A 24,058-nucleotide genomic window follows, 5' to 3' on the forward strand; every position below is an offset into this window, starting at 1 on the left:
AGAGGAGAATGGAGGAGAAGGGATTGCAGCGTGGCCATCCCCCGTGGGGGATGATTTCTCACTTTTTGTCTCTCTGTCTCTCTCTCTCTTTCTGGTGAGGGCACGTGCCCTGTAGCAAAAACCTCTTCAAAAAAAAAAAAAACAAAAAAAAAAAATCCAAGTGAGCTGAAAATGCAGTTTCATGTACCTAATTACTTTCAGAAAGCATTCACTAGGATGAATTAGACTAGCTTATTTGAAGAATGATAGACCCAAAGAAAAAAATAGCATAGCCAATAAAATTGATAACATGTTTGAGAGAAATCAAACACCAATCTTATAAAAGCTGTTTATGTGTAACATCCACAAGAAATATTTACTATGAAGACATAATCACTGTGTACTAAGTTGATTGTTAATTAACAGAATAATACATATGTGAATCAGAAATGGATGACTTTAAGACTAAGGCTATTTTAGTGCCTTGTTAACCAAACATTGATTTTAATGAAAAATTGAAGCTGCAAATAAGAAAGAAACTTACAGAGAGTACATTCATTTTATGTAAAACTGTGCAAAATCAACTGCAGAGTAGCAGTTGGTCATTCCTGAAACATTTTATAATGTGACAATATTTTTTTGTAAATTCAAACAAATATAAATCATTGTCTCAAGATTCCTTAGGGACCTGGCACAATCCTTCTACCAGGATGTCTTCTTTTACAGCCTCATTACACTTGCCAGTGATTCATGGGTGTTAGGCTTGACTGAGAAGGGTAGAAGGGGCTAAGGAACTCAGTATGCTATATTTCAACCATGCAAATGAGCATATTTCTCTGGGACTAAAAGGCAGCCTTTCTAAAAGAAATGGATTAATCTCTGTCTATTCTTATTATCCTTTTGTTGAGATTTTCAAAGTCATCTAAGTCCATGAAGAAGTATTCTCAGCATAGCATTGCACTGCATTTTTAAAGCTGGGAAGAACAATTTCAAAGTACTTGTGGGACATACATAGGTGGAGATGGGGCAATGTGCATGGAATGAAAATGAATTAAAGACGTAATCTCTTGGGCACCAGATATAACAAGACATGTTTTAGAGCACATTCTCTGGACAACATGTTCTAGAGCATAGTCTCAGGATGAATTATGAATATGAAATAAATTCTTCCTGTTGGGGTAGATGAGAATGGACATCTTGGACATAAAATTGATCTTAAGACTCTCTTTCCTTAGATCAAACTGCCAGTTCTCTGATTCTCTTTATTCCAGATCAATATTGGCATGCCTTTTGTTTGTGGAGAAGAGAAAAAATGGGGAAAATAATCTTTCTTAACTTAACAATAAGCAAGTTAAGAAAACAGCATTTTATTTAACTTGATGTTTGCAGCGTTGTCCATGGTGTCTGGCACACTGCAAATGATGCAAGAAATAAGACCCAAGATTTGTGATAACAAATTTTTTTCTTTTAAAATTAAATTAAATTGCTATACTTAAATATAAATTGCACAATTTTATGTAGGTAGTTGAAGCCTGTGTAAGAAATCATATTGGTAATTCTCTAACAAAGCATTTAAGTTCAGTTTTTCCCATAATATAATTGTGTCAAAGACTTCTGATAATTTGATAATCATGGTAAATTGTATATGAAATTAAACTGAAAAAGTTTACACACGTACAAAAGATAAATACAAACCAATTTGTTCATTTTGAGAAATATAAAATAGTTTCTCTGAAACTGTGTGAGTGATTTAAATAAGTTAATCAGATTAAGTGTTTAGATTATTACTGAAGATAGCATTAAAGGGAACCAGCAGTTAGCGTAATGGCTATATCGCTGGACTCCCATGTAGCCGACCGCGGTTCGCTTCCCGGAACCGCTGGCTTAAAACTCATGCCGAGCGCATGTGCGTGCGTGCCCAAGATCCTGAGAGGAGAATGGAGGAGAAGAGATTGCAGCATGACCATCCCCCCTGGGGGGTGATTTCTCGCTTTCTGTCTCTGTCTCTCTCTGTTTGTCTGGCGAGCACACGCGCCCTATAGCACAAAAAAAACCTCTCCAAAAAAAAAAAAAAGATAGCATTAAAAACACTAGCAAGTAGAACACAGAAATAGTATGTGCATTTTTGACAAAGCTTAAGGATTTCATTCTTAGTGACTCATCTACTGTTGTTACTTAATAAAACAGTAAATACATTTTAAATGTGACATACATAGAAAATACATATTTTTATACATAAAATATATGATATATTAAAACATGTCTCAAAACATAGTTGCAAACTTATACATAAACAAGAACATAAAAGCTGACTTCCATAAGTAATATTTGTTTTCAGGTCAGACTTTTATTTCTGGTCTTTGGATTCATGTATCTAACTGCTAGTTGAGCATCACAATTTCTATATCATATGGAGAGTTGAAATTTAATGTAACAGAAATTGAGTTAACCATATTTCCTTTTAAACTGGCAACTCTTGGAATATTTAATTCATTTAGTGTAGGCCAAATCTGTCTTACCTTCTCTCACAAATTCTGTTAATCAAATTAAATACCAGGTCCTATTGATTTTGCCTTCTGATTTGTTCACAAATGTGCTTCCAGTTTTGACACCCTATTGTTACTGCCCTGATTCATGTCCTCATTACATTATATCAATACTTCAGAAGAGTATTGTTACAAACTAGTGTTCTCAACTCTGGACTAGTTCCCCTCAACACTGTCTCCCACTTGTTGTAGAACTCACCAGATTACTCCTTTGATTCAAATACATCCTGAAGCTTCAGAGAACCATCTGTGGTACCACTTCTTTATCATACTACTCTCATTCTTTGCTTTTGCTCATGCTGCCACCCACGGGCTTAAATGTAGATTTTAAATTATGCCAGCAGTGCACACTGTATTTATAATCTGCATTTATTCAACTCTTTCTTTTCTAAACCATAGAATAAACTTATATCATAGGATATTTTATCCCAAAGAAACAGCATAAAAGAAAAGAGGAGCTGGCAAAACAAAACAAAAGAAAAACACCAAAAAAAAAAATTTAAAGTTTTTGCAAAACAAAGACAAATGTAACATCTTTGGTTAAAGTGGAAAGTCTTCGCTTACATGTTAGTTGACGATTTCTTCTTTTCTTTGTTTGCCGTGGGCTTTGCTTTGCTGAGAAGGAACCTAAAACTCAGGGGCTGAGTCTATCTATAGTCCTCACAATTTTTCTTTTTAATACCAGTGAATAATTATTGAATGGAACATCTGATCTTTAACTGACAAGCACAGTGAGGGCACTGACATTCTGATGATAACACTTGCACCTTGTACATATACTTTACCAAATTATAGTGGTTGGACAGATGCTTTTTGGTTTTTGTTATCTAATAGCACAACGTGAACACAGCATGATAAAAAGTGACTTCTGGGCTGGTAGGTGGAATGGTGGTTAAGGGCACTGGACTCCCACATGGTTGACCACAGTTTGAGTCCTGGACCTGGAGGCTGCTTTCTCGCTTTCCCTCTCTCTCTTTCTCTCTGTTCCTCTGTGGTCAAATTAAAAATATATAAGTACATAAATAAATAAAGTTGAATAAAATAATTTTAAAAGTGCCTTTCTAATGTTTAATATTCAAGTTATTTCCATCTTGCAACAACACCATAGCACAGGGTCTCAAATTATGCTCCTGTGCAGCAGAAGGGACCAGAGAAAAGAGAAGACCAACCAGCCTCTTAAAAACCACATTAGTGAGACCTACTCATAAAGCTATGTCTTGATGTGAGTGGAGCAAGGAAATATAATCCTTTCTTGGAAGCCACGTTAACCAAAACCCTTCTCTGTGACTACTGTGTGGACAGCTAGCCATCTCTACCGATGACTTAAGAAAGCAAGTACATATATATTGTATTGCAAAGGGAGCTGATGTTTTCTGAACATGTTGGGAAAGAATGGACTCCAGCATCCAAGAAAAAGACCCTAAGAGAGAACGTTTTATTACCAACAGCTCTGGATGGGATTTGGAATAGCATGAGCTTTGGGAATGATTTTCAAAAACAATTAAGCCCATAGAACTTCTGTTTGAACCTCCAGCAAATTCCAGGGCCTGCCCAATGAGATTAGGCATATGGAAAAGCTCAGATCTTTCTGCAGTAATTACATCTCACCTTTTCAAAACCAGATGTTCCCTGGTACAAGGATAGCTGTATGTTTGCTAAAGCAGGTGAAGTGTCTCCTAACAGTTCTACTTTTCAGATATAACAATTTGAAGTAAAAGAGGAAGTCTCTTTTCTGTCTTTCAAAATACTCAGACTTTACTTATCAAAAACACCCTATTTGAGGAAATTGCTAGATTTCTTCATATGAATAACCAAATAATTGTATCTTCAATGGCCCATACTCCCCCATTTGAAGTATGTGAATTTAAATGAAAAATTTGCCCCATAGAGATAGGCAGGTGCTATATAAACACATCTGTAGGTCATTTAGAAATTACTATCATCACTCTTTTCATTAAAGTGACATGTATATATTTAGAAACTACTTTTCAAAAACCTAATGAAAGACTGTCCTTGATAACTTCTCTATATGTTCACCTATAAATCAGCATTAAAGTATTTTACATAATGAGCGACAGATTGTTGGGAGGTAGGGGAAGGAAGTTTCCATTTGTGCTTTCATTTTATAAAAATGTGTACGCAAGAATTTTATCCAGTGTGCTTGTATCATGTATGTATCTGTTGCCAGTGTCTGTTTAAAGGTGTTTTATTCACATGTTTATAGTTTTAGACAGCTAGCAATTTTCTATTGTCACATATCCCCTAATACTGAGATATTATATTATAATCTAGAAAGAAATACACAAAGGCATATCAAAATTCACCTACATATCTATGAGCGTATGTTTTGTATGGAGAATCTCACAGCATCTCTGTGGAATTCATTGTATACTTTCAGTAAATCATTTAGGCTGACATGCTATCATGGATAAAGTCTACATTGTTATATGAGAGTTACAACAGCTGTTTTCTGCCTGAATACTCAAAGTCTCACGAACACCTCTGGTCCTGTGTTTATAGAATCTCTAGGCTCCACAGCACTGCACAAGAGGTGGAGATAAAAACTTGTTAAGGAAATAATGGGTTTCTGTGATCACCTCACACACAATTTCTAAACATATTCCTCCTTGTACTGAGTTTTATATAAGGTCATTTCATAGTGTGAATATAGTGAGAAAGATAACTAATATACATAATTTCTGAAGCAGATATTTGTCAGAGGTAAATCAATGAGGTCATTTTTATATTGAAATCTGGAAGTCCATAGAAAGAAAATATAACACAAATAGAAAAGTAACTTCTAATTGAAACACCTATGGATTCAGTGGATAACATTTCATGTTAAACTGCACCAGAATTAAAATCCCCAAACACCCCAAGAGATCTTTTGTGTAACAAATGCTAACAACTTCAGAGTTTATTTTTTTTTAAAGAAAAACAGTTTAGTATTCATATGAAACATACCCATCTTAATATATTTAGTGCCTAGTATTGTATTTATGTAAGGGACTATAGAACTTTGATTTCATATTTTTATATAGACAGTGGAAGCATCTGAAAGAGACCTTTTACGTTCTATGTGTGTGTTCATCCTTCATTGTCCTGTGGTTATAATATGATATTAGATAGTACTAGAAAATGCTGAAGGACTTCTTGAGACTGTCTATAATCCCTCTACTAAAATGAGCATTGAAACATAGAGATTAGCTTATGTTAATGTTTTATTAAAAAGGTTTTTCAGAGAAAGCATGTGCTATCTTTGTCTTATTAGAATGGTATTGCTGTTTCATGACTAAAAGGATGGATTTTTAAAATGTATACTGCACAGAAAGCATTCTATTCTGTCAACTTTTCTTTTTAGCGTGTTTATTTTTTACCAATTAAATCAGGCAGTGCCATAAACATGTTAGCAGGTCTATGACAAAAATGTACATTTAGCCCTCAGTTTTTTGCTTATTTTTCTCTTAAAAATCACTCTAGTTATATCTGAAGGTGAAAGTACAAGCTGTGTTTTCAAGACGTGTTTTTCCCCAGTAGAATTATGTCATGGGGAAACACTATGGATATCCATCAAAGTGAAACCTACAAGGACATAAGAGCTCGTTATTAGTGAGCATTGTTTGTAACCTTCAGATGGCTTCAGCATTGCTGTCACAGAACGGCAAGCAGAATGCAAGATTAAAGCACATCATACTCTCCAAATTAACATCACTATCTAAATTATGGCTTTTATGTAAACATAACACTATTTTTATTATTTTAAAACAATAAATTATTACACCCTCCAATCTTGTAATAAAATGTTACGATAGGTTCAAGTTCAGTTAGGTCAATGCTGGCTTCAGGTTAACATTATTGATTGAAACTTGCTAAAGTATCCTGGCAGATGGATGCAATAACTTCAGTCAGGAAACGAAGCTGAGGAACGTACCCTCGTGGTTCTGATACTTGTTCTGGAGTGTATGCTTGTTCTTACAACAAAAAAATATCAGAAGAAGCGAACAAGGAGTAAGTTTAGGGGTCTATAGTATTGTATAATGACAAAATGCTATTGTTCACATCCTAATCAAATTTTGGTGGCACATTTTCAATTCAATCTTTCTTTTTAACTTTTAAGAAAAACATTTGACAAATGAGTATTTGACTCATATTTATATTCTTAAAACATGAAGCTTGGGAAAAGTATTGTGGTTTTCTTTGATTATAAAAACAATTATAGTACCTAGACCTTATTCAGGAATCTGGAATTTGGAGTCCTCTTTTTAATAAGGTTGATGAGCTGCTGAAGCGTGTTGGAATGAAATTCAAAATCTGCTGTAATGGAAGAGACTTTTCCCTTTGCCACCCTGACTGCTAGAGTTAATGTGTGCATCTACGACCTTGACAATTTTCAACAAATGTACTTGAAGTAAAGAGAACTATACTTCAGGCAGAATATCATAGCAATCAAAACCTTTGGTGGTTAAATTGACTAAAAATATTGGCCCATTATTCAATTTATTTCATTTCTGTTAGTAATAGCCTTGGTTGACAGAGAGATTACTAGGTGCTTTCACTGAAATTTATGAACAGATTTGAAGTTTAAAGAAAGTAATCTGCCACTGACTTGTCCTGTTTTTATTTGTTGTTTGTTTATGGAATGGTAAACTACTCACACAACATTTGCAAACGCCTAAGTGGAAAATTCTAAAAGATGGAATCATTTGTGCTTTATGTCAAGCACACGTCTAGACATGAATATCCACGAAAATAGGTAACTCTCACATTAAAACACTGGAAGAGCACTATTTGAACTTTTCCCCCACGAGCAGCTCTCAGGAAGATGAACATTTCTATAATTGAAATGATCATGTGCATTCTGACCCTAATTGGGTAAGTTTTATATTAGGTTCACACTAAGCAATCACGGAAGCAATTATGGGCACTTGTCCTGGGGCTGCCATAGCCCAGGTGCTGCCGCCTGATTGTCATTTGGTAATTACCTGGGTACTTCCCAACTACTCCTTAGCATCAGTTAAGCTATGCAACACACTTCAGGTAAGTGAAGTCTCCTTGGAACTACAAGTAAATACTTAATTATTTAGTTTGCTGTTTCATATAGGTACTTTCTGCTCACCTGCCATGTGCAGATGTATAATGGAAATTACCTTCTGAAAGAACTTCTCAGAAGTCAAATTGGAGATGAAATCTTTGCAAAGAGCTGCACAGTTCCTTTTGAAATACAGAAAATTTCTTAAATAATAGCGATGATAGAGGCATTGCCAACTTTAGAATTTTTTCAAGTCTTTGAAGTCTGACTTTGCAGAACAGATTGTAAATCTCTGGCCCATTACACACCTGCGGAGATTTTGGTGTTTTATTTCTCTTGGGTGAAACTACAGAAGCCCAAACCATGTTAATCACTGTCAGAACCAGTTGTATAAAATGCCAAAATGCAGTGAACCAAGTGTTTTATAATAAATATGACAATGCAGTCAGAATGTTGTTTTGTTAGGCTTGTTATTTGTGGTAATTTTTCATTTATAATCTTTGAAAGGAGAGAGATCTAAGGCTTTTAGTAGAAAAGTGTTAACCACAGGGGGAGAAGTCACCATATTATATAAACAAGGCTCTAAGTACTTGTATAATAATTAACTCAGATAAAATTAATAAGCTAATTTAATGGTTTCATTTTTCTTAAATGCATTAGAAATGTCTGTTTAAAAAATAAATATCTGTATTAATACTAAAACTGTTATTTATTTGTCACTCGATAACTGGCACGTGCTTCTTTCCAGAATTAGTAATTTTTCTTATTATTTCATGTTAACCATTTCTTTTCTTTTTAAAGTATATAATCAAATTTTAAATTTTTATAAAATACAAATGCATGCACACACATGTGCCAGGTGTGAATTCAAGCCACTGTTGTCCAGGATTCAAACCATGGCCGACTACATGGGAGTTCAGTGATATAGCCATTACGCCAATGGCTGATCCCCTACATTATTTCAAATGAACATTGGATCAACTGGATTTAAGACTATTAGAGATAAAATATATCATTGACTTCCTTTACATAGCATGTATTTTCTACTGACTTCTCAAAGGGAATGTGTTCTTTGTAAAAGAGAATAAATATACTGTAATTTGATGTGCCCAATTAATGTACTTTTTGACATGTGATATCAAAATTAAAAATGTAATTTAATATTCATATACACTCTAATAAAAATAATTTTGATAACATGATTCATAAATAACCACTTAAGAAATCTAAGATACTTTAAATTTACTTGCAAGTCACATTTGTTTCTTGCTAACAAACACGTAAATAAAATGCCTTATTATTATCATTCTAGATTTACAAGTATTTATTTTGTATCTATCTGGCTCTAATGTAATGTGGAGAGGAGATGCAAAAGGAAAGAATACATTCTACTGGACCAAAATTTTACTTAGAAATAGAATAATACCAAAGATGGCCGAATCACCTTTTCTATACGTTCTTAAACCATTAAGATTCTCGTTCACAATTTCTTTTTGTTGCCGGGAACTTCAGATCAAGATCATAAGGTCCTTGGGAAGAGACAATGCAATTTCATTATATAATTTGTTCCCATGGAAGTGTCCGGAAAGGAATAAAAGATCATTAAATATTTCTCTACTGAATAGGTTAATAAAATGTTGAATTGTATAGGAATTAAAGAAAAGTGGCCATTCTCTGGAATGCTTCCACCATAGTATACATTATTTCTTTTTTTTTCTTTTCTTTTTCTTCTTTTTTTAATGGCTTTCAACACAGCTTTTGTTAGAAAAGTTATATAACATAGCATTAACTATATTAAACCTGATAAGCAACAAAAAACAGACTAATTAAATGTGTAGCAAGAAACGATGGACTTTTCTGTAATTAAACATTCAATGATCTCTAATATCTTTTTACAAAGGGGGGAATCCATGGTTTACAGGCACATACCATACATTATTTCTAAAACCAATATTGTATAGGCATGCTACGCTATTTTCTATTGACTATTTTCAGCCCTGTGATTTGAATTGAAAAAAAAAAAAGACTAAAAAAATGTAGTGGTATACCTATCATTGTTTTCTATCACCATTTTTAAGCTTCCTTCTAAACTCTAAACACACACACACACACAGAGAGAGAGAGAGAGAGAGACATAGATATATTTGAGAATCAGGAATCTGTTGTTAGATACCTGAAACTTATCATATGACCTCAAAAGTGAAATAGTTGGAACAGAATACTCTTATTTGAATTTTTTGTGGGGGGGGTGTTTATGCTACAACAGAGGAGAGAAATAATTGAACTACAAAAATACTAATGAATTATTCACAAAAATTAATTTAGGTATATTTTTATTGCACCTTAGCAGAGATGTCTTTTCAATAATTTTTGCAATTACTAAAGCTATTATCAACTGAATTTTGCGTGTGACTAGAGCTCTTGAATACTTATAACTTTTCGGTTTCAAGGCTCTGGATTATACATCACTAACTATTGTTCAACAGTGATAGAGAGGCATTGTGTCCTTCACAGACCACTAGCTTCTGATGATCTAATTTTATCTTCAACAATTGTTACAAGGAAGAGCAAAGAATACAGTGTCTAAAGTGGTGTTTTAGCTATTGTACGCACAAATGATTAGAGGGGAGTGGGCTAAGCATTGTGTGGACCGATATTATTATCAGACATTTCCCTGCAGGCAATTCTTAATTTTTTCACAGTAATAAAATAAGTATCTATTATCAGAGAAAGGAGATGATCAGATACAGAACTTATCTATGTACCTGAAGAAAGATTTTAGCAGAAATATAAAATCTACATTTATTTTGCCTTCTTCAAGTATTTAACATACACATATATCCTAGAAGTATAAATTAAAGAAAAAAAATTATAAATGTGATCTTTCAAACAAAACATACTTTATCCAGGCAAGAAGGATAATACATTTTGTTGTTGTTGTTGTTATTTGGGAGAGAGTTTGGCTACACAGAGATGAGCTAGGAAGGGGCTAACTCATTCCTCTCTCTCTATTTAAGGACACTTCATTGCATACCTTCCTTGTCTCAGTTGCCTACCTAATCAGTGGCTGAGCATTTAATGCCATCTTTGCTTGTGACCCTCCTCCAGCCACATTAGGATGAAGAAACTAGACTGAATCCAACTATTTTACTTTATCCTGGAGAATATAAAGTCTAACGAAAAAACAGGCAAACAAATAAAATAACATATCATGTAATTGTAAATGATTTCCATCTTATTAAAAAAATCATATAAATCCCTTCTCTTTAAATAATTTTGCATAATGATTTTGAGGACTGAATATATTATGAAGGAAGATGGTATTTTTATAGAACTTAATTCTTTTCTTGGAGAGTTCTTTTTGTTTGTTTTATTTTTTATTATTATTTATTTTATTTTATTTTATTTTGTTTGAGAGTGTGTGATCGCCAGGAAGACAGAGAGAGACAGAAAATGAAATATCACCCCCCGGGGGGATGGCCACGCCAGAATTCCTTCTCCTCCATTTTCCTCTCGGGATCTTGGGCACGCATGCACACGTGCCCGGCATGAGTTTAAGTCACTGGATCTGGGACTCGAACCACAGTTGACAACATGGGAGTTCAGAGACATAGCTATTAGGCTAACTGCTGGTCCCTAGAGATCTTAATTCTGATTATATAGCAATTTACTACAGTGAAATGCTGAATCTAAATTAGAGTAAGAGTCTCAAAGATTAATGAGGGAGAATTGAACCAATGTGCTGATGTAAGTTCTTCTTAAGGCATTCTACTAGGACCAGCCAGTGCCAAGGTAGTTAAGGTGTCTGGATTCCAAATAACCAACTGCATGGTTCTAGTCATGGTTCTAGACCTAGCAGCTAAAAAACCATGCTGGGTGCATGTGCATGCATGTCCAAAACCCCAAAAAGAGAAATGGAGGAGAAGAGATTGTAGCAGGCCCACCCACTTTAGAGGGATGCCTTTTTACTTTTCTTCTCTATCACCTTATTTCAGACACAACAGGTTTTTTTGTTTGTTTGTTTTTGAGACAGATAGAGACAGAGAAAGTGAGAAATCTGCCTCCCTCTAAGGGTGATGATCACATTTCAATCGTTTCTCCTCCATTCTCATCTTGGGATTTTGACAACACATGTGAACTCACTCAGAATCATTTTCAAGTTGCCAGATCGAGGACTTAAGTCACAGTGGGCCATGTGGTAATCTTGCATCTTAACCACAAGGTCACCTATTGATTCTTATATTATTTTCTCTTTTAAAGTTTATTTGCTCATTTCTTCCACAATAGAGGGTGGGCTCGGCGTGGACAGGTGGGAGGAAGAGAGTGAGACCTCCAGCATGACCTTCATGCCATAGTTCCTCCTAGTGGCATCCAACCAGTGTCAGGGGCAGGTACATGAGTACTGGAAGCTATCAAGACATGAACCATGTAGTCTCAGTATCACAGAACATTGTATTTCCTCTGCACTCGTGCTGTTGGCCACTGGTAGATTTTTTGACATAGAGTAGCCCTGTTCTTTGGACTTAATTTTCTGTCTTTTCCTCTAATCTGAAGAGCCATGAAACAGTCATATCTTAAAGAGGTAGAGAAAAGTATCTGGATAATCCATCGACTGTATGTCATCAGTCTTTGACAAATCCCTCAAGTGTTCTTGTGGTAAAGAAAAAAAATAATTGTATACAGGACTCCTAAAAGAAATCATCACTAAAATTTTCCAAGTTGTTTAAAAACTAAAAATGTGATAATAAATGGTCCAAAGTGTATTTTGAGAATATATGTTTCGTGGATTAAAAGAAATGTTTTCACATGAAAAAGCAAAATCAAAATAAATGTTTTGTTATTATCTAAAAAGAGTGTCAAAAAACAAATACATTTAGAGGAAAACTACATATAGATAGTCAATGACATTGGTGCTTACAAATGCTGAGTTACATTTACATTGATCAGATTTTATGGATTTTGTTTATATATTCATTAGAGCTATTCGCACTTGATTTCTGAAGATCATCTAGAGCCATTTTAACCGAATAGAGGGCAAACAAAGTAATTTCAGTTTTACCATATAGGAATTCTGGTACACATCTGTAATGTTCAGATATTTTTGGATCTCGTACTAGAAATATAGCATAGTGCTAAAAGCCTTTTTCCAATTCACTAGTTATACATTGTCATATTTGCGAATTTAGATCTTTCCTTGAGTAAAAAGACCATTTAGTTATTTATCTATTTAATAAATAGTATCTGAAGAGATTACGGTGTGTCAAATGCAGATCGCCAAACATGTGCTTTAATACATATTTGTAATCCCCTAAACAACACTATGATACATGCATACTACTCACATTTAAAGGACGGGAATTTCAAGTTGAGAGAAGTGAAATGCTGTGCTAGACTAATACTGCTGCAAAGTTAAAAAGTTGGGATTTCAGACAAATCTATTTACTCCATTTTTTTTCACCCCACAACTTCACTTTTTCTTTCAATCTCATGTTCTTGCTCCATTTCTCTTGTGTCTCAATAAAGACAAATTCATTGCCCTCTCAGCTCCCCAGAAGGAAATAAAATAATAGAAAATAAATTTTAAAGTAACAATTAATCAGATTTTTAATTATAGACAAGGTAAACTGATTACCTTTTTTAGTTATAATGAATGGGGGGAGAGGTTAAGAGAGCTAGTGTTTAAGAGAGCTTGATCTCACATAGTTGACAGCAGTTCAAATCCCAGCCCTGGTGACTTGTAAAACACCTGAGTGCATGTACATGTGTGCCCCAAATCTCAAAAGGATGGAGAAATGGAGAATGGATTGTGGTATGACCACTACTCATTGCAGGGGAAGGGGAATTTCTCCTCTTTCTCTCATGAATATACATGCCCTATTGCAAATAGAAGAAAAGAAAGAATAATGAAAGGCTGGGCACATTTCACAGCAGGTAAGTAAAGTGGTGTGCATGGAAAGCCAGACCCACATGGCTGACTGAGTTCTGAATCCCAGCTGAATGGCTAGAAGAACATTCCAGGGGTGTGTGCACACATACTCAAAATCCTGACAGACGATGAATTAGAAAGATTGTGGGATGACCACACCCTACTGGAAGATCCTCTCTCTCTGTCTCTGTGTTTCATTTATGCACTCAATGGCAAATATCCCACATGGCCAGCTGTGGAGTTCAAGTAATGGGCCAGGTAGCTTTGAAAACACATGGGACGTATATGTGCACTTGCCCCAAATCCTGAGAGGAGACTGGAAGAGAAGGAATTGCAGCATGACCATCTTCCCATAGGGGATGACTTCTCCCTATTCTCTCTCCCCCTATTTTTCTCAAGAGAGTGTATATTCTCTCTAGCAAGTTAGGGGAAAAAAATTAAAAAAAGAACGAAAAGAAAGCCATTCTAAAAAAAAAAAAAAAAAAAAAAAAAAAGAAAGGAAAAAAAAAAGAACAAAGAGAACTGTTTTTTTTATTTTTTTATTTTTTTAATTTTTTATTATTTTTTTTTTTTTTGGAGAGGTTTTCACTATAGGGCACATGCATTCGTCAGACGAAGAACTGCTTTTTAAAAAATGACAATGGTATAACCCTAAAATAAGTTCTCTGAGGCTGATAAATATGGGAAGGTTCTAGGCTCAGGTCTAGAGAACAGTGAATATGCCAGGCACACATGGGCCCATGATTGGGATTAGTGAAAGCTGGGTGTGGGTCATGGCATCATAACCTGTTGGAGATGCGCTCTCTCTCTCTCTCTCTCTCTCTCTCTCTCTCTCACTCATGGAATAAATAAATAAATAATCTTTTAAAAGTAATGAGTGTATATGGCTGACCCCTTAAGGCAGTGATTAATGCATCGGCAACTGGTTTGAATCCTACCCTTGTGGCTTAAAAAGCATGTTGGCTATATGTACATGTGTGCCCCAAATCCTGATGGGGTGAAGGAAGTGAAGAAACAGGATTCCAGAGTGAACAACCCCATTTGGGGGTGTCAGTCTCTCTCTTTCTCTAGCACAAACACCTTCTGGCAATTAAAGAAAAGGAATTTTAAAAATACTCTTATTTCTCTCAATTTATATAAATAATAATATGAATTTTAAAAATTTTGCTCTAGGGTGCATGCACTCACTGGACAAAGACAGAGAGAGAGAGTGAGAGTGAGAGGGAGAATGAGAAATCATCCTCTATCCAATGTCTTCTTGGGATTTGGGGTGCACCTGCACACACTCCCAGTGTGATTTTGAAGCCACCAGGTTCAGGACTCAAACCATGCAGTTGGGCATGTGGTATCTGGTACCTTAACCACCAGCTGTTAGCCCTAAATAATTATTTTTAATATTTTATTTCTAATTCTGAATTCAAAAAATTCCTAATTATTAACTCCTCCCATAAGCACATCAGTAACATATTCTCCAGGCTATTACATGGCATTTAATCATTGCATGACATTCACACCAGTGAACAAATGAGTTTTTGATCATTTCCTTATTATTATGTATATTTCAATAACCATATTTACAGGTACCTAAATAGAAATCATAATGGATAGTCAGTGGGTACATATTATGATTAGTGTTTATGGTAAGCACTTAATATGTATTATATAATGTAATTTTCACAGGAACTCTATGAAAGAAGTAGTAGCATTATTTTACCTTACAGGTAAGAGAAAGAAAGAAAGAAAGAAAGAAAGAAAGAAAGAAAGAAAGAAAGAAAGAAAGAAAGAAAGAAAGAAAGAAACAGAGACTCTCAATGAAGACCAAGCCCTTGGACTGTAGATCCTTGCACTAGACTGTCTTGTGCCTTTGGTGTACTTCTAAAAGGCATACTCTGCTTTATAATACGTGTTGCCTACATTATGTGCATGTTACCTAACTGCACTTGAACTGTTTTTTACTTTGTTTTAATTTGCTATAACATGTATGCTAGTTGGAAAGAAACTGAGAGAAAATGAGAAAGAGAGGAAAGTGAGAAAGCACCTCCTGGGGGGAAATGGGGGAAAGCCAAGGCCCAGTCTTTCTCTTTCACGCTTCCTGAGAAACTGAGCACGCATGCACATGTGCCAGTGTGTTTTCCAAGTTGCCATGTCTGGGACTTGAACTGCTTAGTTGGGCCTGTGGGATCCTGCCACCGTCACCACCATACCACTAGCTGGCCGTGCACTTGAGTTTTAACAAAACATTATTAACTACATGTAAACAGGATTGAGAAACTGAAGTAATGGTGCCATTTTTAATACGCTCTCACGGCAGGGACCACAGGACAAGGTTTTTGGATAATTAGCAGCAGAGTTAACTAATCGGTTGATTAAACTACTTGAATCATCATTTTATTAACCTCTTTAGAAATCTAACAGAGGAGGAAAAATGAGAGGAAAATAGATGAGGAATATGACATGAAGAAGGCCAACTCTAAGAAGAAAGTGAAGCCTTGGAACACAAAAAACATTCAAGAAACTATGAATTTAAAATTAATCTTAAAGGATGAAAAGCCAACTAAACATTATACAACTTTCATAAACATGTGTATTTTTCCTGAAGAGTACACATAACAGGTGACTATTTTGAACTTGTTAGAGTTCTCTTAATTTGATGAAGATACGCCACCCTGATGATGTTTTTAAGAGCGATCCTTTCTTGACTACCTCTACATTAAAAATCAAAAGTACTGTACCTTGTGGAACTTCATAAACTGCACAATAAAATGTATCCAATAATAATATTTTTCTTATAAAATCAAAGATTTAATTGTAAAGGAACATTTGCATTTAAAATATAAGGGCACAAAGACACAGTTTTCAATGAACTAGAGGAAAAGTTTGCATTTTTTAACAATCACAGTTGAAATATTTCTACTAAAAATTAAGCAAATACATATTCTATAACATTAAAGCATTTGTTAAAATTTCACCAAATCTTAAATAGGAAACACTGTCTATGGAACAGAATCTGCCCCAACTTTCATTTTATTTGCTCTCATTTTCTATTTTTTATCACTTATAATAAGAGCTTATAATAATGAACATGATATTTAGTTAATGAAGAATGCATTGCATATTTAGAGATCTACATATTTATGTGACCTTCTTTTGTTCATAAATGCTAATATTTATTGCTTCTTTGTTGAGATTTTATTTTGTGTTTTGTGACAAACAAAAGTATGATTAGTGAAGCTGTAAAGTTCTCATGGTAGCTGCCTGTGTTCCCAAGATAGTGGCATTAGTGTCTACAGAAGCAGTTAATGCTGTTTATCATTAGTGACAGAGGCTGGGAAGGACCTTCTGTGGCTTTTATCTTTCACCTTGCCAACAGAAGTTGATGAGCTTTCTGATTTAAATTCATAGGTGATGCGCCAGGATTTATATGCACTTCACATGGACAAGCACACAGGTAAACGTATCCCACTGATGGAGTCTAATTAAAATCATCCTAACATTCTAATACCGGACATTCTTGGGAAAACCATTGCTTTATCCATAATTAATGTCAAAGTTGCCCAATGGAAACATGACATATAATAGAACTTATGGAGGAATTATCCCATTTCTGTCTTTTAAAGGGCTAATTGTACTATAATGTGACTTTTCTTAGGTGTATACCAACTAATGAATGTAGTACACATTCTTAAAATGCACATTTGTTTTTACAAATGAAAATTTTAGTAACTACAGGAATTTGAAATTAACCAAGACAATCCCAATGAGGTAACACTCTGGAATAATTTTAATCACTGTTTCTACAGAAATGGTTTCTGAGGTGCATAATGAGAGATGCCAGATATCATCTGAACACCAAAATTTAAGGTCATATTTGAGAATATAATTGCTACCTACTTTTTCTTTTTAGAGAGAGATTTTTGCTATAGAGCATGCGTGCTCATCTGAGAGACACAGAGAAACAGACAACATGAAAAATCACTTTTGGGGATATGGCCACCCTCAATTGCTTCTCCTCCATTCTCTTCTCGAGATCTTGGGCATGCACGCACACGTGCCCAGCATGATTTTCAAGCCACTGGGTCCAGGATTTGAACTGCGGTCAGCCATGTGGGAGTCCAGTGACATACTCATTATGCCATCTGCTAGTCCCATTGCTGCATCCTTTAGGATAATTAACATTGTGTTTGTCTAAAGGGATGATATGGTATCTAGTATGTCCCTAATTTTTGAGGACTCTTTTTTTTTTTTGAGGCTTCCTTTCTATCCAATAATAATAGATATGCTTTCTCTATCACTGTGGATTACACAGTGCAGTGCTTTGAAGTTTTAAAATGGATAAGTGTCCTTACTCCACCTCCTAAAACTTTGAATGTTTTCCTCACCGTCAAAATCTAAACTCCCCTCTGTAAATTATAAGCTCTTACCTGACCCAGCTCTGCCTCCTTCTCTGGACTTATCACTATGCCCTGCGTTTCAGCTACACCTGGGTTGTTTTTCTTCCTCACGAAGCCAGTTGTCTGACACTTCAACACTTTTTTTTATTTCGTTCCTGCCTACAAAAGACTTTCTTTCCACCTCAGTTTCAATTTTCTTTTAGTGGCTCTTCCTCTCGTGTCGTTTCTGAAGTCTGCTGCTCCTGCTCACGCCTGTCTTCAGCAGGCTGCACCGTACTGTGCCCTGTCTGCATAGTGTACTTGGCATGTGTGAGATGGAAAACTGCATCAGGACAAGTCAAATGTGTCCTTTTTAGCATCTCTCTTAGTCTATTTTCTGTTGGTTCGTATCCGAATGTCACAGACTAATTGGTGAAAAATGAAATTTTATTTAGCTTGTGTTTCTGGAGGTACAAAGTTAAGGAGCCGCATGAAGGGGGGCCCTCCTGCTGGTGGGAAATCTTTGCAAAATCCTGAGGTAGTGCAAGGTATCTCATGGCGAGAGGATAAGCGCTTGTGTCTGTTCATTTCTGTGTCCTTGTGTCAACTCTAGTATCTCTCTTTTTCTTACAAAGTTGCTAGGGTTCAGTGATGGGGAACCCACTATGACACCTGACTTAATCATAATTACCTTCCAGAAGCCCCACTGCTTCTGGACACATTTTTTGGAGTTGTGGGGAGCATATTCAAACCACAGCACGTCGAATCCCCAGCACCTAGCATGGTACCCACCAAAAAGTATTCTGCATGTATTTATTTTTGAATTATTATGAAAATAAGAAAATTGAGTAAGAAATGGGAGTTCTTTGTTTCCTTTCGAGCTCTTCCAAAGGGTAAATATTCAAATTTCAAAATAAACTGAATATATTACTTTAAGGAACTCGATGGCATTGATTAATATTTATTAGAAGTAACCATCAATAAAATGTAATACCTATTGTCTAATAAGGTGGGGTTCTTTAAGTTATTTCTGAAAAAGATAAAAAGACTAATTACTAAAAGCATAAATTTAGAGAATTAAGCAGCATGAATTAGTTTCATTTATAATGATAATATAAATAAATGGTTTGATACTCAGAAGCAACAAAAAATGTTGACATTGTGATTTCATTTATGTTCATCATAATTTCACAAAGATTGCTTAAGTGTTCCTGGATTGAAGACAGTTTTCTAAAGTAATGATTTTAACTCTATAATCAACATCCTATCCCAGATAGTTTTGGATGCATCTAAAATTACATTTTATGTCATCCAAGTATAAGATATAATATTTTTTAAATCATAGATTTTAGATTAAGGTAAAAATAAATAATTCATAATTTGTTAAGTAACTAAAGAAAAAGAACTTTGAAAGAAAATATCAGGTGTTTTGTTTTCCTTCAGAAACCCATCTGAGTACTGAGACTGGTTTCTAGAGGAGAAATTTAGATGAGGGAGGCAAACTCTTTGACTTTCATGTTCAACTCTCAAAACATTTCATTTTAATGCAATTTTGCTGTTACTTTAATGATATCAGCTGTATAATCTCATTTCTTTTTGCAAGAGAAAAGCATCAGAGTAAAGGGAATAGCCTTTAGTAATAACAAGACACTCTATAAATCAATATTATACCCTTCAAAGCAATCTGAATTTATGGGATCAAGAAATTGTGACCCACAAGATTGTTTTCTTTTTTCATCAACAAAAATACATTTTATTCAACTTGTTATGTTTTGGTGCTCCATTAAATTCATTTTGTACAACTGCCAACTGTTACACTTTAAAGACTACAACAGTGGCTTTTATTCTTTAACTGGGGTTGATGCCACATTCAGCATTCATGTTTTTCAATGTGACTCATCTTATTCCCCAATATCTTTTGAAAAGTGTACATTGTATGCAAGAAAGCTTTAGTAAACATTTCTACTTTTCAATGTATGTGCAGAAGTCAGCAATAGATAAATGGATATTTCTGTAAAATGTGATGTTAGATGATAAGGAAGACTCCTTTTAAAGAGTGGAGTTGCAACTTCTTTGTGTTACATAAAATCATCTCAGATATCATAAGCACCTTAATATAGATTATTAAATATTGATTAAAACTATTGAGCTGGCAGGTGGCATGAAGATAAAGGCAGATGAATCCCCATAGCCAGGTTTGGACCTGGTGGCTTGACAACATGCTAGACATTTGTGCGTGTGTGCCCAAAATCCAGAGAGGAGAATGAAAGAGGAAGAAACATGACATAGCCATCCTCCTGGGCGGGGAGAGTAATTCCTCACTTTCTCTCTCTCTTTCTGGCAATTGCACATGCCCCATTGGAATAACAAACAAACACAACTATCAGAGTATTCAAGTTTTCAGAAGCATAGTTTTACCTGATAACTACAAAAAAGTAGTAAGCTAATAGCCAGTTGATCCAAGTTCTAGAGACTTCAAATCTTGACACCTTTTAAGAAACATGTTAAAATGTTATATCAAAGCTTCTCATAACTATTAATACAGTATATATAAAACTTGTGTTGGTATGCTGCTATTTTTCCTTTATGTTAAATGTAAATTTCAAGTTAGAATATTTATGGTAAGGCTAACAGTAATAGTGCCTAGCATTACATGTATTTTATAATAAATATGGTATATAAATTAATTTAAATTTATATTATACAAGGTTATTGTCACATGTGTACTTATATGGGATCAAATTTTGAATTATTAAAAATGTTAGATTTAATTAAGTATGATGTCTTCTGTTCAACTCAGTTATATGCTTAAAAATAGCAAAATATTGGGACCAGCAGATAGCAAAATGGTTATGTCACTGAACTCCCACATAGTTGACCATGTTTCAAGTCCCAGACTCAGCTGCTTAAAATTTATGCCAGGTGCATATGGATAGTGCCCAAGACCTAAGAGGGGAAAGGATTGCAGCATGGCCAACCCCATGGGTAGTGATTTCCTATTTTCTGTCTCTCTCTCTTTCTATGTCTCTCTGGTGACCACACATGCCCTATAGCAAAAGTCTCTGTTAAAAAAAGCAAATTATTTTTGTTTTTTAAGTTGATTATTTTGTTTTATTCTGCTTTTGAAATGAAGTACTAAGATATCCACCCACATTTAATGACAAAAAAGTTTGACAATAATTTATTTATATTTTAATATCAAATTAAATGTAGATATTTATAAATAATTTATTTTTTATTGTCCTAACATTCAATTAATGTTTTCATGTGATTCAAGTAATCAGTTACTTTTCTTCAAAGACAGATCCTAAGATCAGAATAGAATCATAAAGCATTTCAAAAAAATAAACTACAGGTTTTAGCATAATTAATTACAGACAATTAAGTTACCACAGATAAATTTCACAAATAGCTGCACAATAAATATTTACTTAATACATTAATGCAATTTTACAGTAGAAGCCCATAATAAAAGTTTCTAATGTCAAAAAATGCTATATAAAATAATGCAAAATGAAAGTGTAGCCATGAAATTATTAAATAAGAAAACAGAGTTAGTATTTGCTAATAAACACTCATACCAATGTATTTCATTCTATGAACATAGAATGTGTGTGTGTGTGTGTGTGTGTGTGTGTGCGTGTGTGTGTGTTGAATTAAAGAGCAGTAACCTAAAGCATGCAGAGACAAATATGGCTGATGGGCACTGATTTCTGCAATAACACCTCAGCCAGTTTGGGAGTAAAAATAATAATACTGTGAACAATGACTGACTGTTTCATGCCTTCTGCTGATTTAGTATTACACATAATTGATAAAAGCCAAACATTCATTTTGTACTGAATCTGTAATTTTGGCATCTGAACCTTTAGGAGTTGATGCTGTTGGTCAATAAGTGTGAATTATATATTTTTCTAAAGTGCATAGTGTTTGTTGGCAATTTACTTTTAATATTGTAATAGCATATCCTAGTACACAGAATTGTATGTACCCATTCTTTCTCATTAAAAATCCATATTATTTTACCTAACGTCTGCCAGCAATGAGATATGATGTTAGTAATGTAGTAGTGTTTGAGTTTATATTCTCTCCAACCAAGTAAACTCGAGCTCCTCTATCACAGGCTGCCAGGGGTACTTTCAGTAGCCTGCATGGGGCTATAGGATGCTGGATGAATCCTCAGCCCCGGGGAAGTCCCTTGGCCATTTGTGTTCATTTCTATCTTCATTACTCTTCTGAAATGCAGTGTGTTGGAAAGGCTCAGAAAGCCATGACTCTGGAATCAACAGAACCCCCACATCACTGACCACCACGACCATGCAGTTCTTTAATGTCATCCAGCACATAGTCTTAAAGTATGGCAATCAATGCTAACAAGTGTGATCAATAATTAATAAAGAGTTGATTCTAAAACATAGGGACCAACTGGTGGCACGGTAATTAAGGTGACTGGATCCCACCTGGTTGACTTTGTGTTTCAAGTCCCTAACCTTGTGGCTTGAAAAACATGCCAGGTGTGTGTGCATGCATACCCCAAATCTAGAGAGGAAAACAGAGCTAGAGGAATTGTGAGGTGGCTCTCCATCCTGGGAAGTGCTTTCTCACTTTCTCTCTCTCTCTGCCACTCTCTTTCTCTGTCTTGTTCTCTCTGTCTCTCCCCAGCAAGCATCCAAACCATGTAGCATCTTTAAAAATAAAGAAAATAAATAAAATGTTACAGTGTGACTATCAATTAATTATTGCATAAATATCGACATTCTTGGAGACTTACTATACCAGTCCTGGTACTTTATTGCCCTTATTTATGAAGAAAAATAAATATTAAAAACAATAATCAAAAGCAAAATATAAACATAGTAATTACATTCAAAATCAATTCTGATCATTCTAGGCTAAGAGTGACATTGACCGGAAGGTGTTTAAATAACCCTGGGAGAGTCTGTATGACAAAGGGGTCCCTATCAGTTGTAGAGACAGGTGTAATAGTCCCATTAGACTACAAAGAATGTACATATACATTTCATAGACAGCGATGTGGTGGGGATGGGGAAATAACATTTGGAGTGATACTGAGTACAGAACTGAGCCCTGTTAAAGTCTAAAAGCAATTTGCTTTCTTAAAATAATGCTGCCTCCTGTCTCATAGATAGCACATATCTGCCTTTTATGGAATATATAGGATCCTATTCATTAAATAAAGCAATGAAACTATTTTAAACTGCATTTGTTTAAGGCTTGTTCACCAAAATTTGGGGATTTTTGATAAGATACAGTTGTTTATTAGAGCACAACAATATATGATACAAATCTACTAAGCAGATCACTATTAAAAGTTAAAATGTCGCATGGCAAATAAAACGATTCAAATAGTCTTAGTGAAAGATCAATAATCTTTTAAAACATTATTGGTATCTAAAAATGACTTGAGTCGAATAGTATAATAGGAATAATAACTAAATTATATACAAACCAAGTATTTGACAATTTTAAGTGATGAGGGAAAATTTTTGAATTTACTAAACTTCTATATCTTTGTAAAGTTTTACCTAAACACTACATCAGTAAAAGTGCCAACACTGCTAAGTGCAAATATTAAACACAATTGTGTGTGTGTGTTTTGTCATAGATTATGTGCATTCACCAGAGAGAGACAGACAGAGACAAAGAAAGTGAGAAAGTCCCCCTCTAGGGGGTTAGCAGTACTGCAATCTCTTTTCCTCTTGGGATTTGTGGTATGCACACACATGTATCTGAACGATTTCAAAAATGCCAGGTCTGGGACTCAAACTATGGTTGTCCATGTGGGAATTCAACACCTAAATCTCCATGCCACCTACTGGCCCTATTAACACTATTTTAATAAAATATGAAATTTCAGATAATTAATAATATACTAGAGTAATAGTCTAAGCATTAAAGACTATACAAGAACTTTTATAGTAAAAATGTTTTTAACAAACTGTCTTGTATATTTGAGTGTATATATACAAATATGCAAACTTTCACCTACCCTCCATGTTAAATTGTTGAATAACTGTCCATTTTTAAAATCTATTCTGTGTTGCTAATAACAGACATACCAGACAAACCTAAAGTCTGGCGATTTATAAAGAAGGTAGGTGTATTTATTTGGAGGGCCAAGGTTGAGGGGCCACAGTTAGTGAGAGTCTTTTTGTTGGTGGTGAATCCTTGCAGAGCGCCAATGGGA

General features: G+C 34.7%; 1 protein-coding gene and 1 pseudogene across 2 annotated transcripts in view; both read left to right on the forward strand.

Moving 5' to 3' along the window:
* The window catches only part of CADM2 (cell adhesion molecule 2), a 1,200,723-nt gene that overhangs the window by 434,918 nt on the left and 741,747 nt on the right, over positions 1 to 24,058 (forward strand). The window lies entirely within an intron of this gene.
* Positions 7,443 to 24,058, forward strand: part of LOC102468802 (U6 snRNA-associated Sm-like protein LSm5 pseudogene) — a 39,115-nt pseudogene continuing 22,499 nt past the window's right edge.

The sequence above is a fragment of the Tupaia chinensis genome, unplaced genomic scaffold (genome assembly GCF_000334495.1).
Source record: "Tupaia chinensis unplaced genomic scaffold, TupChi_1.0 Scaffold000652_1, whole genome shotgun sequence".
Classification (NCBI taxonomy): domain Eukaryota; kingdom Metazoa; phylum Chordata; class Mammalia; order Scandentia; family Tupaiidae; genus Tupaia; species Tupaia belangeri.